The following is a 13,301-nucleotide window of genomic DNA, read 5'->3' as shown; positions in this document are numbered from 1 at the left end:
CCAAACTGATAATTCAAAGAGACTTGCAAAGATAACCAATCATACATAAAAGAATTCAGAGAAGATTCAAATATTGTTCATAGATAGACTTGATCATAAACCCACAATTCATCGGTCTCAACAAACACACCGCAAAAAGAAGATTACATCGAATAGATCTCCACAAGAGAGGGGGAGAACATTGTATTGAGATCCAAAAAGAGAGGAGAAGCCATCTAGCTAATAACTATGGACCCGTAGGTCTGAGGTAAACTACTCACACTTCATCGGAGGGGCTATGGTGTTGATGTAGAAGCCCTCCGTGATGGATACCCCCTCTAGCGGAGCTCCGGAACAGGCCCCATGATGGGATCTCGTGGATACAGAAAGTTGCGGCGGTGGAATTAGGGTTTTGGCTCCGTATCTGATCGTTTGGGGGTACGTAGGTATATATAGGAGGAAGGAGTACGTCGGTGGAGCAACAAGGGGCCCACGAGGGTGGAGGGCGCGCCTGGGGGTAGGCGCGCCCCCTACCTCATGGCTCCCTCTTTTGTTACTTGGCGTAGGGTCCAAGTCTCCTGGATCATGTTCGGTGAGAAAATCATGTTCCCGAAGGTTTCATTCCGTTTGGACTCAGTTTGATATTCCTTTTCTTCGAAACCTTAAAATATGCAAAAAAAAACAGCAATTCTAGGCTGGGCCTCCGGTTAATAGATTAGTCCCAAAAATAATATAAAAGTGGAAAATAAAGCCCAATAGTGCCCAAAACAGTAGATAATATTGCATGGAGCAATCAAAAATTATAGATACGTTGGAGACGTATCACTGACTTGTGGGCCTACTAACCAGACATGTACGCGGTGCTTTGTCAAGTTAATCAACAAATGATTCTAGCAGCTGGACCGTTGGATGTTAATCCAACAGCCGTGCTCCTTCTTCAACCTCTGTTCTTGCTCCTATCTCCCATGGCGGCAGTGCTGCCGCGCACCCGAACCAGTAAAGTTTCCCTCTCCTCTCCATCTGCGACTCCACTGCCGCGTCTTCCCCATCTCCGGGTCGTTCCAGTCTGGGGCCTCACCGTCTCCCACCGGCCTTGGTGCGCTCGGCATGGTGTGGTCAACGTGGTCAGCAAATGAGAGTCATCAGAAAATGACTATATGTGAGAGGCTAACAGTGGGGACGCACCACGCCCATGGACGCATGCATGCAACTAGATCCTTTTTACCCTGACAAATAATGTTTTCTCCCCTGACTACTGGGACCCACCAACTACATCTTCGCACGCATGGAAGTGTGTCCTTATTATGGGCAAATAAAAATATTCCCCCAGACAGCTGGGACCCAGCAGCTATATCTTCGCACGCAAGGAAGTGCGTCCTTATCCTCCCTGACAGCTGGGACCCACCCGGTCGAAGTGTACCTACCGTTGTCTGTCTTGTCACGAATGTGTACATACATACTGGTCGATGGGTCGCTCTGCAATGATGAACCGTGGACGAGTAAGTAGCGGCACATGTCATAGTAGAGCCCCCCACATAGCAGTTTAGGTTGTCTCGTCTAAACCGTGTACACGTACATACAGCCACACGCCAAAAAATACGGCCACGTACGTACATATAGGAGGGGTCTCAAACGCCTACTCACGCATACGTACGGCCAGGGCTCGTGTACATGGCTGGGTAGGAACGGAGAAACTGCATCATCATCGTGTTCATCGGGAGCCAACCGGCTTGGACGGAACAGCCAATCGAAACGAGGCCAGGCGTACCGCAGAACGAAGGAAACGGCCTTGTGTTCGACCGACCACGGTCGAAACAGGATCCTGATCCTCGGGAGGGGAGTGGCGTACCACAAAACAGAGGAAATGGACTTCTCTTGGACCTCCTACGGTCAAAATGGGGTCATGTTGATCGGGAGGGGTGTGGCGTACCGCAAAACGGAGGAAACGGACTTGTGTTGGAGCGCTACGGTCGAAACGGGGGTCCTGTTTATCGGGAGGGTCATGGCGTAACGCAAAACAGGACTCCACAGGATAATGTTCATCTCCATCGTCGACTGCCTCCACGGGCTACTGTTCATCCACCGTCGACCTCCTTATAACACCCAAGATGCGGCTATATCTCCCACGTGTCGAGGCACGACTTAGAGGCATAACCGCATTTTGGTATTGTCACAAGAAGGGTCATCTTCACACAATCCCATGTAATGAACAATGAAGTAAATAGTTGGCTTACAATCGCCACGTCACACAATTATCAAATTATTCATATATCAATCAGAGTACACAGAAAGTCCGACTATGGATGGATCCAAAAGAAAAGAAGATAACCCCAAATGCTAAATCCTGATCGTCCCAACCGGGCACCACTACTAATCATCCGGAAGGGAAACATAGTAACTCCCAAAGTCTTCGTCAAACTCCCACTTGAGCTTGGTGGCATCACCTGCATTGGTGTCATCGGCACCTGCAACTGTTTTGGTAGTATCTGTGAGTCACGAGGACTCCGCAATCTCAAAACCCGTGAGATCAAGACTATTTAAGCTTATAGGTAGGATGTGGTTATGACATGGAGTTGTAGCAAGCTCTCAAAAGTTTATACCCTACAGGGGTGTCCCAACTTAGCCCATCACAATCTCTCACGATCAACGAAGGATATTCCTTCTCCCGGAATAACCCGATCAGTCTCGGAATCCCGGTTACAAGACATTTCGACAATGGTAAAACAAGACCAGCAAGACCGTCCGAATGTGCCGACAAATCCCGAAAGAATCTGCAGATATCTCGTTCTCAGGGCACACCGGATGGGACAAGCTACGAGTAAAACCAACCCACGAGTTTCCCCGAGGTGGTTGTGCAGGCTGCCCGGTTCGGACCAGCCCTCAGAGGAGCACTGGCCTAGGGGGGTTGAATTAATAAATCCTCGGGTTAATTACTCCCTAGGAAAAATTTAGTTGTTATTAGGCAAATGGTAAAACCAAGGTTGGGCCTTGCTGGAGGAGTTTTATTCAAAGCGAACTGTCAAGGGGGTCCCATAACCCCAACCGCCTATGGAACGCAAAATCAAGGAACATAACACCGGTATGCCGGAAACTAGTGCGGCAAGAGTGGAACAAAACACCGAGAAAAAGCCCAAGCCTTCCACCCTTTGCCTAATATATAGATGCATTAATTAAATAAGAGATAATGTGATATCCCAACATATCCATGTTCCAACATGGAACAACCTGCACTGAACCTACAACTAGCAATACTATAAGAGCCGATGAGCAAAAGCGGTAACATAGCCAAACAACGGTTTGCTAGGAAGATGGGTTAGAGGCTTGACATGGCAATATGGGAGGCATGATAAACAGGTGGTAGGTAGAGCGACATAGCGATAGAGTGAACAACTAGCAAGCAAAGATAGAAGTGATATCGGGGGTAATGATCATCTTGCCTACAAAGTTCTTAGAGTTGTCGAAAGCTTGCTCTGCTCCTCATAAACGTACTCGACAGGATCCTTGTTCACGAACTCGTCTCGCGGCTCTACTAGAAGCAACAACACAAGCAACAGAACAACAATCAATCATGGTGCAATGCACAAGAAACATGATGCAAGACATGGCATGGGATGCAAGATATGATTTGCAATGCATATGGGTACTCCGAAAGGGAAAACAAGATCATGGAATCAACTTGGAAATCCAAGCATGCCATTGGAAAGCTTAGGAGATTTTGGTTGAAATCGATGTAAGGATATCCGGAAACGGATGCACGATTTGCAAATGACGAGCAAAAGAAGAACGTCGCAAAATTGCGCTTAACAGCAACATAGCACTTAAGATGCATCATGAAACTATGCTACAGCACTCCAACATAGCAACAAAACACATGGCAGTGAAGTACAGGTGAAGCTCTACAAATCATGAACACTGAGCTCCTGCTAGAACTCACTAGAACAAGTCTAAAACAGCATGGCAAAAATGCAAATGACAACAGTTTCACAGACTTAGTGAAAATACTGAACATGGCATAAACAGCATCAGGTAGCAATGTTTAGAGAGAGTAAACTACATGCTAAAGGAACTTATCATGGCAAACTTGAGCATGGCATGCTAGTATTAAAGGCAAAGAACAAAACTCCCTTACAGAACTTGAGACAAAGATGCACAGAAAAGATGGTAGCATCAATGCAAACATGGCAAGTTAAGAACAGTTTCAGACTTAGTGGAAAATATGGCATGGCAGAAACAGATTCATGATAGCAAGTTTGCAAGCTCATGTCAATCACCAAAAGGCATTTCATGGCATCACAAGGTAACCAACGGTAAAAAGACACATTTATGAAGCTAAACATGGCAATAGAAGAGTCATAGGATGCATGGATCACTTGCAAAACACATGGCAAAAATGATCTACCTGTTAATAAAACTGACAACAATAATATTTAGCAATAGGAGAGCATGGTAATGACAAGCTACAGTACCCATAATTACAACCATAGGCATGAATGGATAGAGCATAATCATATCTTCAAAACACTCTTCCTAAACGTCATCAAAATATGCATGGATTCACTAGAGGCAACAAGTCAACATAGCAACCTAATGTAAGAGGAAAAGACTTGGCAGAAAATCTAAGTGCCTGAAAACAGCAACATCATGTGGCCTACTTTGCATGCTTGTGCTAGTCACCATCGGGCTCATTACAATACAAGGATTTCACCACTCCAAAGATGGCATGAAGGTTCTCCTAAAACAAGTAGACATGATGCCCAAAAGATGCACACACAAAATGCTATGAGAATGACAAATCAGCAAGTTCTTATAATTCTGGCAGACAATGTCATTTAGCACTTTTGCAACGGATATTAGGGCATCAATATGGACAGTAACATGCATGCAAATGAAACTAACATGAAGAGCATCACGATACGGACATTTCGATATATCATATGCACAAATCGGAGCTACGGGCCCCAAATATGGCAGGTCAAACATGTGCACATGAGATGAAAGAATTCGGGGACTTGGAAGAAAATCATCTCTGGATCTAGGGTTCACCCGGGCACGCAAATCGAGGCGGTGGCAGTTCTCGCTAGAGTCGAGGGAGGTGGAGGCCGGAGTTGGCTAGGAGGTCGCAGGCGGGTCGGGGACGCCCGATCTGGGGCGGCGCCGGCGTGCTGGGTGGCAGAGCTCGCCGGTGTTGGGGGTGGAGCGGCATCGCGGCGAGGTGGAGGCGGGCGACGGCGACGTGACGAGGTGGAGGCGGGCGACGGCGATGTGGCAGCGCGCGTCGGGCGGCGGGGCAGAGCTGCGGGCGGCGGCGCGTGAGCCTCGGCGGGCCGACGGCGGAGGTGGAACTACGGGTGACACGTGGCGCGTCATGATTCATCAGGGCCGGCGGCGCAGACGTGTCCGGCTGGAGTGGACGTGTCCGGCGGCGCGGAGGAGGTGGTGGCTAGGGTTTTATCCACAAATTTCGGGGGGAGAGGCCTATTTATAGATAGAGGGAGCTAGGAGAGTCCAAATGAGGTGCAGTTTTCGGCCATACGATCGTGATCCAACGACGGACAGCATGGATGGGGTTTAGATGGGCTATTGGAATGTTGTGGAGGGGTGTTGGGCTACAAATAGAGAGGGGTTTCGGCGGTTACATGGTTAACCGTTGGGGCATCAAACGACCTCCAAATGGAACGAAATTTGATAGGCGGCCTACCGGTGATGTACCAAGGCCACTCAACAAATCTCGGCCCATTCCGAGAATGTTTTCTCCCGCTCACGAAACAAGATCTGAGGGGTGCAACGGGTGCATGTGTGAGTGTCGGATTCCGAAACGGTTAACGGGGAAAAATGATGGGATGCATGAGACGAACATGAATGCAAATGAGATCCACATTATGACATGAGATGAAATGCATGACATGAACAGAATTCAAAACGAAGACAAAACCCAACCATGGAGGATATAACATATAACATTGCCAGAAATGGCAAGAATTGGAGTTGCAATTATTGAATGTTACATCCGGGGCATTACAACTCTCCACCACTACAAGAGGATCTCAACCCGAGATCTAGAACTGAAAGAACTCCGAATATTCGGAACGGAGGTGATCCTCGCGCTCCCATGTGGCTTCTCGGTCGGAATGGTGAGTCGACTTAACTTTGAGGAATTTGATCGACTTGTTGTCAGTTTTGCACTCGGTTTCTTCAAGAATGGCAATGGGATGCTCATGATAAGACAAATCTTCTTGGAGGTCGATCTCTTTGAAGTTGATAGTGCGCTCGGGTGTCTTGAAGCACTAGAAAAGCTGTGACACATGAAACACATCGTGCACATTTGAGAAGTTGTATGGGAGCTCAAGCTGATATGCAAGGTCGCCTCTTTTCCCAATGACCTTGAAAGGACCCACGTATATCGGGGCAAGCTTCCCTTTGATACCGAAGCATTGAGTGCCTTTCATTGGAGAGACTCGGAGGTAGACATGGTCTCCGATCTCGAAAGCCAAGTCACGGTGCTTGTTATCATAGTAACTCTTCTGGCGTGATTGCGCGGCTTTGAGATTTTCATAGATTACTTTACACATTTCTTCAGCTTCTGTGATCAAGTCATTGCCAAGAAGTTGGCGTTCACCAGTCTCGGTCCAATTGAGAGGAGCACGACACTTTCTTCCATATAGAATTTCAAATGGGGTCTTGCCCGAACTTGCTTGGAAGCTATTGTTGTAGAAGAACTCGGCATATGGGAGGCAATCTTCCCACTTCATACCGAAAGAGATGACACAAGCTCTGAGCATGTCTTTGCGGACTTGATTGACTCTCTCGACTTGGCCACTTGTTTGAGGATGGAAAGCCGTGTTGAAGCGAATGTTGGTGCCCTGGCCTTTCGGAAGGAGTCCCAGAACTTGGAAGTGAAAATGCTTCCGCGGTCTGAAGAGATCAATTGCGGAATTCCGTGCAAGGAGACAACTCTGGAGGTGTATAGCTCTGCCAACTGAGCTGTCGTGATAGATTCTTTGATTGCAAGGAAACGAGCCACTTTTGAAAGCTTGTCAATGACAACAAAGCTAGCATCATTCCCACGCTTAGACTTTGGAAAGCCAGTGACAAAGTCCATTTTGATATGATCAAACTTCCATTCTGGAATAGCAAGAGGTTGGAGGAGACCAGCTGGCCATTGATGTTCTGCTTTCACCCTTTGACAGACATCACATTCATTCACGAATTGATCAATCTCTCGCTTCATTCGAGTCCACCAATACCATTGCTTGAGGTCATGGTACATCTTCGAACTGCCTGGATGGATGGAAAGAAGAGAATTGTGCGCTTCGTTCATTATGACCTTCCTTATATCACCTTTAGGAAACACAATCCAGACCTCAAAGAACAAAGTGTCTATGTCATCAATGTGATAGCACTTGTATGTGTGTAAGCCCTTGGCAACACCATGTTTCACCTTCTTCACCATGGTATCAAGGAGTTGTGCCTCACGAATTTGGTCTTCCAAAGTTGGACTGACTTGATGGTTGGCAAGAAAACCTTGAGGAACAACTTGGAGGTTGAGCTTTCGAAAAGCTTCACAAAGATCCGGTTGGAATGGCTTGAGAATTAAGTTGTTGCAATAAGCCTTTTCTACTCAAAGCATCTGCAATCACATTGGCCTTGCCTGGAGTGTATTCAATGCTTGGATTGTACTATCATTTCAACCCAACGAGTTTGCCGGAGATTGACGTTGGGTTGAGGGAAGATATATTTGAGGCTCTTGTGATCGGTGAAAATGTCTACTTGCCTTCCCAACAAGAGATGTCTCCATGTTACTAATGCATGGACAATTGCCGCCAACTCAAGATCGTGAGTGGGGTAGTTCCTTTCATTGTGCTCCAACTAATGAGAAGTATAGGCCACAACTTTCTTCTCTTGCATTAACCTGGCACCGAGACCTTGCAACGAGGCATCGCAGAAAACTTTGTATGGCTTGGAGCCTTGACTCACCGGGAGGAGTTAGGACAGGAGCTGTGACGATTTTCTCTTTGAGAGTGTTGAAAGCAACGTCACACTCAGGAGTCCAGGAATACTTGACATGCTCCTGGAGGAGGTTGGAAAGAGGTTTAGCAATCTTCGAGAAATTCTCAACAAATCTTGGGCAATAGCTCGCAAGCCCAAGGAAACTGCGGAGCTGCTTGAAATTCTGAGGAGGCTCCCAATTCACAATTGTAGAAACCTTCTCCGGATTAACAGCAATGCCCTTGGTGGAGATGATGTGACCAAGCTAAAGAACTTCATCAACCCAAAACTCACATTTTGAGAACTTTGCGTAGAATTGATACTCTCTGAGCTTGTCGAGCACCAATCACAAATGTTTGGCATGATCCTTCTTATTCTTGAAGAACACCAAGATATCATCAAGATACACCAGGATGAATTCATTTTGTAGGGTTTGAAGATGAAGTTCATCATGCGAGAGAAAGTTGGAGGGGCATTGACAAGGCTGAAAGACATGAAAGTATATTCATAAGAACCAAAGCTTATTCTGAATGTTGTCTTAGAGATGTCTTCTGCATGAATGCGAATCTGATAATAGCCCATACGGAGGTCAAGCTTGGAAAACACCTTTGCACCTTTGAGCTGCTCGAATAGCTCATTGATAATGGGAAGTGGGTACTTGTTCTTGATTGTCTTCTTGTTCAATGGACGGTAATCGACACAAAGTCGGTCCATCCCACCCTTATTTTGGACAAAAAGAACACCACAACCCCACGGAGATGAACTTGGAATTATCAGACCCAGACGCTCTTGTTCATCGAGCTGTTTCTTTAATTATTTCAGCTCTTTTGGCCCAAGCTTGTATGGACGCTTTCAAACAGGTTCAGTACTGGGCTCAAGATCGATAATGAACTCGACTTGCCGGTGAGGAGGCATACCCGGAAGCTCTTCTGGAAAGACATCTTGATACTCACAAACAACTGGAATCTGAGAAATTGCGTCTAACTCGCCCTTCTCATTGAGAGAGAACAACTGAATGGTTTCATCACGAGTGGCATAGATGATGACATCCTCAAAAGAGTGTGTCAATTTAATCTCCTTGGCAGCACAATCAAGGAAAGCCTTGTTCTTAGAAAGCCAATCCATGCCGAGAATTAGATCAATATCTGAGTCTCCAAGAACCATTGGGGAAGCTAGGAATTTATAGTTTCCCATCTTGATACCGACATTCGGAACCAACATGCTAGAGCGCAAATGCTTAGTCGGAGAAACAACTTGCAATGCTCTAGGTAATGCCTCTGTGTCAAAATTGTGCTTCAATGCAAATGGATATGACATGAAAGAATACGATGCACCAGAATCAAATAAAACTTTTGCAGGAATATCATTAACTGGGAGGTTACCCATGATCACTTGTGAAGAATCCTCAGCTTGAGCTGAATTTATCATGTTCACCCTTTTAGACTTGGGATTGTGTTTGACAACTGCATTGCTTGAAGACCTCACAGGAGGAGGAGGCGGAAGGCGCCTTTGGTTGAAGCACTTGTTTGCATAGTGACCTTTCTGCTGACACTTGTTGAAGTAACCTCTGAGAGCGGACGATGATAAGGAGGAGGAGGATCACCTGTCCTTGGAGCTTGAGTCTGAGACTTGTTCTGATAGCCTGGGTTGGGTGGGTGGGAAGATCCATGGCCACCTTTTTTCTTCTGTTGGTAGGGCTGTAGAAACGGAGGAGGTGGAGGAAGCCAGAACTTATGTTGCTTAGCTGCCACTTGTGAGGAAGAAGAACACTGGACTGCATCCCTTATTCTGTTCTTTGAAGCCTCACAATTGAGCTGAGCAGCTTCTTGCTTGAGGGCCATATTGTAGAACTGGTCGAACTGAGTAGGCTTAACAAGAACAAGAGCTGACTACATATCCTCTCTGAGGCCACCCCTGAATGATAGATCATGCTCTTTTCATCACGAGCATCTTGCTTTGCGAAGCGAGCAAGCTTCTGAAACTGGATGTTGTATTGATACACGAACATGCTTCCTTGCTTGAGATTGCAGAATTCCTCACGCTTTCTCTCAACAACACTTGTGGGAATGTGATGAGCTTTAAAATCTTGGCAGAAGTCAGTCCAGGTAATCGGTCAGGCCCCTCTGGAATCTTTGTACTGCTGATACCAATCAGCTGCTTAGTCCTTGAGCTGAAAAGAAGTGAACTTGACATAGTCCTCAGGCCTAACATTGCTACATTCAAAATGCTTGTTGATGTCCACGATCCAATCATTGATATCCGTGGCCTCGGCAGAAGCGCTGAAAGACTTTAGCTGATTTGCAAGGAACTGGTTGAGGGTAGCAAACTGAGGCTGATTGTTGAAGTTCCCTTGAACTTGATTACCTTGGTTGCCTTGACCTTGGTTGCGCTCTTGCAAGAGTTGCAAAAGCATCTGGGTGTTGGCGTTGGTGGATGCCATGACAGCTTGCCATGCCTCCGGAGGCGGAGGAGGTGGTGGAGGTGGAGGGTTCTCCTGATCCCCATCATTGCGATCCGGATTTAGATACGTTGGAGGAGCCATCCTGAAGAGGGTGACATCCGTTAGAACCATGATAGACAGATAGACAAGCTGAATCAACGGATAGAAATTGCAACATATAGTGTTATCAATAAACATTCGAACAGAGATTGAGCGAATGAATTCCAAAGTTAACATTACATGACCATTACAGTGATAAGCCACTTAGACAAAGGTTGATGAATGAAACAACAAGGTACGACTAGAACAAATAAATGGTAAGGATCACCCAATCCCATACCAAATATCTTCTGGAAGAATAACTAAGAGCTACTTGAATTCCCACCTATAAACTCCTGAAACTCTCTGGTTATGCTATCTGGTGTTGGGGATACATGGAGGCACAATATATATCACACAACTAACAAGCCCGACGCTCCTAATATATCCATCCGTCAACACATAACAAAGATAACTCCGGAAATCGTGTACCTCAACCATTGAAAAGCATCTGTTATACGAGCTGTGGCTATACTCCCGAACTCCATCCCTAGTACTGGGTAGCGTCGAGCTTATCTCACCACTAAGTGGATAAAAGAGATTATCAATGTCGGTGAACTCAGGTATTCCAGAACTGCAACGATAAAATTGTGACGACAACACCTCAGAGCTCAACTCCCCGGGACACTGCTACAACCCCTAAATGTCAGGAGGCACCAAGAACAATGTTCTCGTCACAAGAATATTGGAAGAATCCCAAGATACCCATGTGATACTAAATTTCTTTATTGAAAATGAGGACAGGAAAGTCAAAACATCTACGTCAGGAGACCTCACCAGAGCGACGAAGGGGCTGAGGAGTAAAAAGAATCCTCCTCTCCGATATATATAATCCTAAGACTCAAAACAGTTTTGTTCTAGACTCAACAACGTCAACGCTTCGATCAAGCAGGGGGCTCCTAAGTCGGGGATGCCTCTGATTACCAACTTGTAAAGCCCAAGATGCGGCTATATCTCCCACATGTCGAAGCACGACTTAGAGGCATAACCGCATTTTGGTATTGTCGCAAGAAGGGTCATCTTCACACAATCCCATGTATTGAACAAGGAAGTAAATAGTTGGCTTACAATCTCCACATCACACAATGATCAAATTATTCATACATTAATAAGAGTACACACAAAGTCCGACTACGGACGGATCCAAAAGAAAAGAAGATAACCCCAAATGCTAAACCCCGATTGTCCGAACTGGGCACCACTACTGATCATCCGGAAAGGAAACATAGTAACGCCCAAGGTCTTCATCAAACTCCCACTTGAGCTCTGAGACATCACCTGCATTGGTATCATCGGCACCTGCAACTGTTTTGGTAGTATCTGTGAGTCACGAGGACTTATGTCGGTGTCAAAACTGGCGGATCTCGGGTAGGGGGTCCCGAACTGTGCGTCTAAGGCGGATGGTAACAGGAGGCGGGGGACACGATGTTTACCCAGGTTCGGGCCCTCTCGATGGAGGTAATACCCTACTTCCTGCTTGATTGATCTTGATGATATGAGTGTTACAAGAGTTGATCTACCACGAGATCATAGAGGCTAAACCCTAGAAGCCAGCCTATGGTATGATTGTTGTTGTCCTACGGACTAAACCCTCCAGTTTATATAGACACCGGAGGGGGCTAGGGTTACACAGAGTCGGTTACAAGGAAGGAGATCTACATATCCATATTGCCAAGCTTGCCTTCCACGCCAAGGAGAGTCCCATCCGGACACGGGACGAAGTCTTCAATCTTGTATCTTCATAGTCCAACAGTCTGGCCAAACGATATAGTCCGGCTGTCCGGAGACCCCCTAATCCAGGACTCCCTCAGTAGCCCCTGAACCAGGCTTCAATGACGTTGAGTCCGGCGCGCAGATTTGTCTTCGGCATTCCAAGGCGGGTTCTTCCTCCGAATAGTCCATAGAAGATTTTTGAACACAAGGATAGTGTCCGGCTCTGCAAAATAAGTTACGCATACCACCGTAGAGAGAATAATATTTCCACAAATCTAATCTGCTGACACGTTTAGCAGCATGACATCATGCCATGGCCTGGTCATTATTCAAACCGTTTTTCTCAACCAGCACTGCACATATCGCGCGGCATTTTTCTTGACACGTCTTGTTGAAGCAGAGATCGTGTCCCCCTTATTACGGGATTCTCATCAATACGGATGTGGGTAACCCAATCGTGCCCGTTGGTATGACTCCTCGATTTTAGGCAAGTCCCAAACGGCCATGAGGAGGACACTTGATATTCACCCTCTTCATAAAGAGGCCAAGGCATGTCCCTTTTTCCCTCTTGTACTCAATCGAATCCTTCCCCCGCCTTGAGTTCCAACACCCAAGGCTCAGGTCAGGCGCTTCGGACCTTCAACCATGTACGGATCCAACCTTCAAGGTTGGTGGATGCCTTCCTTTGTCACAGAGGAAGACATCAAGAAGCTAAGAGAGGCCAGGTATTTGACCTTTGAAATCTCGCACAGGCTGCCTTCTCGAGGGCAGGTCATTCCCACTCCCGAACCCGGCGAGAGTGTTGTATTCATCTCTCACTTCCTCCGAGGGCTAGGCCTCTCTCTGGATTCCTTTGTTAGGGGGCTCATGTTCTATTATGGGCTGGATTTCCATGACCTAGCCCCGGATTCCCTCCTTCACATCTCGTCGTTCATCGTCGTGTGTGAGGCCTTCCTCCGCATTACCCCACACTTCGGCCTGTGGCTCAAGACTTTCAATGTGAAGCCAAAGATAATCGAGGGGCAACACACAGAGTGCGGAGGTGTCATAATAAGCAAAAGCGCTGATGTTCCATGGCCAGAGG

The sequence above is a fragment of the Triticum urartu genome, chromosome 3 (genome assembly GCF_003073215.2).
Source record: "Triticum urartu cultivar G1812 chromosome 3, Tu2.1, whole genome shotgun sequence".
NCBI classification, from domain to species: Eukaryota; Viridiplantae; Streptophyta; class Magnoliopsida; order Poales; family Poaceae; genus Triticum; species Triticum urartu.
Note: the sequence above shows the minus strand (reverse complement) of the source record.